Source organism: Apium graveolens, chromosome 2 (assembly GCF_009905375.1).
Source record: "Apium graveolens cultivar Ventura chromosome 2, ASM990537v1, whole genome shotgun sequence".
NCBI classification, from domain to species: domain Eukaryota; kingdom Viridiplantae; phylum Streptophyta; class Magnoliopsida; order Apiales; family Apiaceae; genus Apium; species Apium graveolens.
Genome location: NC_133648.1, coordinates 66215352 through 66221555, shown reverse-complemented (window position 1 = coordinate 66221555; position 6204 = coordinate 66215352).

The following is a 6204-nucleotide window of genomic DNA, read 5'->3' as shown; positions in this document are numbered from 1 at the left end:
GTTTAAACATCCAAACACATTTAACACTTAACAATTAATTCACAGAATAGATACTGAACACATATATTAATTATTTATTAGCAAAAATAATTACACGATATATCCCGGATATTACATCTTTGTTCTCAAATTTTTGCTTAATAGGCTGCCACATTCCTTTTGCAAACACCCAACGCATATGACTCTGTTGTCACTGTCAACAGCTATTTGAATTCGATCATCCGTCGGGACTATGTTTGTCATCCGTCGGGAGCTTTGTTGATCATCCGTCGGGAGTCTTGTAGATCATCCGTCGGGAGTCTATTTGCCACTTGACTCTATTTCACTTATACAGAATTATAAGACATCTCATATTTAAAATTAATGAACCTATTCTGCATATCAATCTAGTAGTCAACATGACTTACAGAACCCTAAGTAATTTACTTGACTAATACATGTTGTTTGTAGAAATGTGCTACAGATCTTATTTGTTACATAAGCTACTCACTCGAAGGATGTCAGTTTGTCATCCGTCGGGACTATAAAGTTCATCCGTCGGGACTATATTTGATCATCCGTCGAGTGCTACAAAATTCACTAAGTTAAATCTACTAAGGTGTTTTGTTTAACTTATCATCAAGTTCATCAGGAATTGCAACTGTTGATTTATTTGTCTTCATCCTTGCCCCAATGGGCATCTGATCATCAGAGTTAGAATTATCTTGCATGATCAACCTTCTTTTTCGAACTGGAAAGCATTCTTCTTTCTTCTCACTCGCACTCAGTGAGGCTTGTTGAGCTCTTTGTTTAGATTAAACAGATTTCTTAACCAGCCTTTTCTTTAGTACAACTGATGTCTTTTGGGAGACATCAGAGGAGGATGATTTAGGAGCTGGATTGGAGTTCTGTTTGGTAGAAGGAATGCTTGGGTTAGAAACAAGATGGGTAGTGTAATATTCAGGATATTGCGTGTAATTATTTTTATCAATAAATGATTTTTATGTGATTATTATATGATTTTTGGTGAATTATCTGATGATTGGTGTGGATATGTGGATATTTATATATGGTAAAGTATAAGTATGTTAATTTCATCATCACCAGAATAAAATATAGATAATTACGATATTTTTCTGGTAATTTTTGGAGTGTTATATGATTTTATATCAATTTATGAATTTATTAATTATTTTCTAAATAATTACCAAATTATTTTATAAAGCAGAGAATCGTCCAGCCTCAACCGTTTTTATGTTTTTACAACCCGAACATCTTCCGAAATCTCCTTCCTAACCTAATCTGGTAATTCCGGACATTTTCCGTGTTTTGACTTTTTCAATCTGGATTACGGTTTGACCTGTGCGCGGCCCGACACAAGATTTTCGATACGATTATCATTTCAGTGAATCATCAAAACCGTATTCTCGAAAGACGGGATATTATTACATTATTTTCGTATAAAGTATTTTATAAAAAGCCCGGTTTGGATAATTATCCAATACGGGTATCAAATCGGATCGTTTTTGCAGTTACTTAGCGGCTAAGTAACTAATTTATCGATCCAAAAAGGCCCAACACGAACCAATATTCCATAAATATATATAGCCCTTTTATTATTTCATTTTATTTGTAAAATCATAATCAATCAGTAATCATATAAGATTTACAGAGAAAAACCCTAAAAACGTTGCGTTCTTCATAATCAAATCCTCAAACGAAGGCGTTATCGAACTCCGATTCGGGCGTGCCATATATCAAATGGAAGCTCTCGAAAAGTTCTTTCTGAATAAACCATCACTTTTGGTGCAAAAATCAAGGTATTTTTCTCATTTAATTATTTTAATTCGAATTATTTATGGATTAAATTAGGATTTTTTGTTCTTGATGTGATTTGATGGCATAATCATGTAGATCTTTTCTTCCTGGTCATTTTGGTATATTATATGTCTAATTTGGAGTTCAATAACATGTTCAAATTGATGTTTGATTTTGGAATTTAAGAACTAGGGTTTATAGCTATGAATGTTCTTAATTGGAATTTAGGCGTTTGTGATTCAAGGGTTATTGGTTGAAATTGTTTGCACCAAGTTATAGATCGGGAAATAAGGAATCTATTGGTACCAATTTGTTGGCCAAACGATTCCGGAATAAGGGTCGCCGGAACGGCGAAGCTCGCCGGAAACGTAAGTTTCCTGCCATTTTCCAGCCAACTGAAGGATCGATTGTAAATTTTGAAATCACGACAAGGTCCCTGACATCGAGTACTTCGAATCTGCAAATTTTGGTGACTTTCTGAGTATTTTTCGGCCGCCGGAAAAGCTCCATGGCGGCGGCCATGGAGTCCGGCCGGCAGGTCGTAGGAGAAGATGGCCAAAGTGCCATTTGATCCATATTGTTTTACAAAATTTACATTTCAGTCCTTATTTTAAAAACTTATAAAAAGTGGTATGTTTATAAAAATTATAAAAATGATATTTCTGTTTATATTTTATGTCCAAAAATTGTTTTAATTACTTAAAAATTCCAAAAACCAATATTTTTAATTTCTGAAAATTATTTTTAATTACAAAATAAATTTTAATTAATTAATTAATTAATTTTAGTTGATAATTATTTATTTAATTAGTTAATTAATTTAAATGTTGATTGATTATCAATTTAATTAGTTATTAATTAATTTTAATTGATTATTTAATTAGATTTAATTATTTATTTTTGATTTAAAAATTCTGAAAAATAGTTTCGAGCTTTAAAATATTATTTTAAATTATTTTAAAGGCTCGGTAATTATTATAAAATTATTTTAAAGTCAGATTCGGGTGTTTGAACTATATTATTTAATTATAAAATGATTCGGAGTCCCGTTTAAATTCCAAAAAATGTTCAAAAATTCGTATTAAATACCTGGAAAATCATTTTAACCCCGAATCTTCTCTGAAAAATTATTTTGATCGAAAATCATGCACGCTATGTGCTATGTGCTATCTGATTGATGTGTTATATGTCTATGTGGTTATTGTTTGACTGTTTTAGTCATAACTTTTAATCCGTAAATCGAATTTGGGTAAAACGAAGGGTAGATAAAAGTTTATAACGTCTATGTAACAATTAGAATAATATGAGATTGAATATTGAAAGATACTTATGATGCCTAGCAGAGTAAGCGAGGCATAGAGTAGAAAGCCAGTGATCAGTAAATAGAACTGAAGTGTAGAAAAAGAACGCAAGTGATCGATGAATAGAAGCAAGGCATAGAAAAAGAAGGAAAGTGATTGAAAAGTAAAATTGTTAGATGGGTACAAGTAAAGTTAGAAATCATCGTTGATAAGGCAAGTACTTCTAAACCGTCTTCAAGATATATTATAAATATTTTCAAACTTTCTCATAACATGTTGTTAGTATTCAAAATAAAACATATTTTATATTGCAAGTGCTTTAAACTATTCAACCTTAAACCCTGATTCTTATTGATCTTGAGCTATAAGCCTTATTCTTCATAAACCATTGATTGTTGAATTTTCAGATACGGGCCAGACACATATGATACTACACCACAAATACATATCTACCACATACTGATTTCTGATATTGAATTGCTTGATATACCAACCCCTATTCCTTGTTTAACAGAAGACCAATCCTTGGAACCCTTGAACCCTTGGTCTTATACTTTCTGATCATTTCCATGATTGAAAGCCAATCTTTTTAAATTCCTTGTTATACCTTCATGGTATTGTGATTCACCCTATGCTTTAAGATTAATGTTGTTTATAATTCAGCTCATTGAATTACATTATTTATCATATTGCTATTCTGGAATTAGATTGTTTTTAAATGTGGACCAGATTCGTGGCCGGACTAGATTCGTGGTCATAATAGGCCAATGTGTGCCTTAGATCCAGTATATAGAGCAAAGCCGGGAGCCTTGCTCGGGGTTAGTGCGTGACTGATCAGCAGCTTAACCTTGGTTTTTAAAATGAAAAGTGAATATCCAATTTTAATCATTGCTTATTCAGAAACTTGATTCTTCTGAATCATTTCAATTGTTTATTGTTTAACCTCAATTGTTACTATTATGATTTGCTGAGCTAGTTATCTCACTCTTGCAAAAAAAATTATGTTTTCAACAGATGAAAATGAAATTTTTGTGATAAAGAGGATTCCCAGTCCAACGTGCGAGCTAGGATTCCAGGTTAAGTTGGATTGAGCTAGCAGGAGCTTTATATTAGATGAGTTATACAAGATTGTAATAACGATATCATTATCAATTGTAAGTTGAACTAGTTGGAATTTGGTGCGATGTAATAAAAGTTAAGGTGGTGGCTTGTTTTCATACTTAAACCTGTTGCGATCCGTGGTTGTGTAAAGAAGGGTCAATGCATATAATACTTTATATACCGGTTTATATATTGTGGTGTGTGTGTTGTGAGCCCCAAACTTCTGACCCGGGTTTGGAGGGCGTCACAGGTAGTGACTTGTTCCACAACATCAAGAAATTTAACAGAGGTGCCAGCATCAGGATTTGCAGGCACTTGTGAAGGAGTAGGTCTATTTCTCAATAGAAATTGCCTGACCTCTTGAGGCAGGAAGGGAAGTCATGAAAACTTATTTTTTTCATCTTTTTTGATATGATCAGTGATGGCCTTCTCGGAAATTTGAAATACAGGAAACAATTCATCATTATCAAATTCAACATTAGGGTAAAAAAATTAAAAATCAGTTGAAGAAATCTAGTATACCCTATTACACCTGATGCATCTGTTCTCCTAGCAATTATGAATTGAAGAATGGTGTTACCATAGTCAAAATTATCAAAATAGAGAAGAGAATACCCAATTTTCAAGGAAGTGGATGGAAGAGCATCAAAATTTGTTATCTTATTCAAGAAACATCTGCTGATGCAATCAAAGAAGAAATTTCATTCTCTCTTTAACTTTGTTCTTGTCAATTTTCCAATTGCTGTGATGTCACCTTTGTAGTTCAGAGTTCTTAGCATATCAAACAGCTTTTCAGTTATATAATTGTCAGGAGCACCATCACAGGCAGGCAATCTTAGTGCTTGAACAAGAACATCAGCATCAACCTCATACTTGTGTCCCTTAAATTCAAAAGAGAAACCAGTATTTGTTGCATTAACTAGAGCTGTATCCTATACCTGCATTACAGCCCTGTATGATATCTTAGTAGGATTTGCGAGAGCATATCCAATTGGACATTAGAGTCGGAAATCCTGTATATCATGAAAAGATTGAGGAAACTGTTGTTGTGTGAGTGGAGCCAAGTAGTTATTGGTTCCAAAAGTGTTGCCATGGATAATAGTGGTTTGACTAAAGAAGGGTGAAAGCTCAGAAGATGACATGATGTTTGTAGGTGTTGAGGAAAGATGTTCGTTAGATGTGAATAGTAAGGCTGTGTGTATGATAATATGTGTCACAAAGGTTCTTGTGCAAATAAAAGTTTGCAAAGCTTAGTTGTATGTAACACACTCGAAGAAGGAAGCTTAGTGAATTAGACTTCTGATAGAGGATAATTACTGAAGAATTGGAGTGGAAAGTGGAGTAATGTACGGAATCAGCAACAAAGAACGCACTGCTCTTGTAGTAAATCGATGTGTGACTTTGTTCAATAGTTTAACCACTTTTAAACAATAATTAAGAAGAAAATCACTTTTTCAGCATTAAACAATTCATAAATCATTTTTCAATAATATTCTAAATTAAAATAAGCTGACCTGTCATCAGTATTTGGTACTTCTTATATGTCAGGATTTGACATTGTCGGGATTTGTCGATTCAAATTCATTAGTGATTGTCAAAACAACTCAATCTTATTAGAAAACCACAGTTTTAATCTCAAGAATCATCAAAGGATAGATGTTAATAGTGTGATGTAGAGATTAACAAGCTACGATAAAGAACGAGCACATGCATACACAACTAAAGATCATAGATTAGGTCTTGTAAGAAAAATAAACAAAATTTCATTAATAATTCAAGAGGGTACATTTCATGTAATTTCTGATTACATGCATAGATGACTACAAGAAAATTCTAGTCTAACTAGATGAACATGATGATTTTTATTAGTTCCTCCTACTCTCCACGAAAAGCACAGCAAGACGGATGATCTGTTCTTGCTGATGAAGAACTTCTCGTCTTTCTTCCTCCAGACGATCGAGATGGAGACGATAATCCATCTCGAAGAACAGGAGATCTGTTAGAA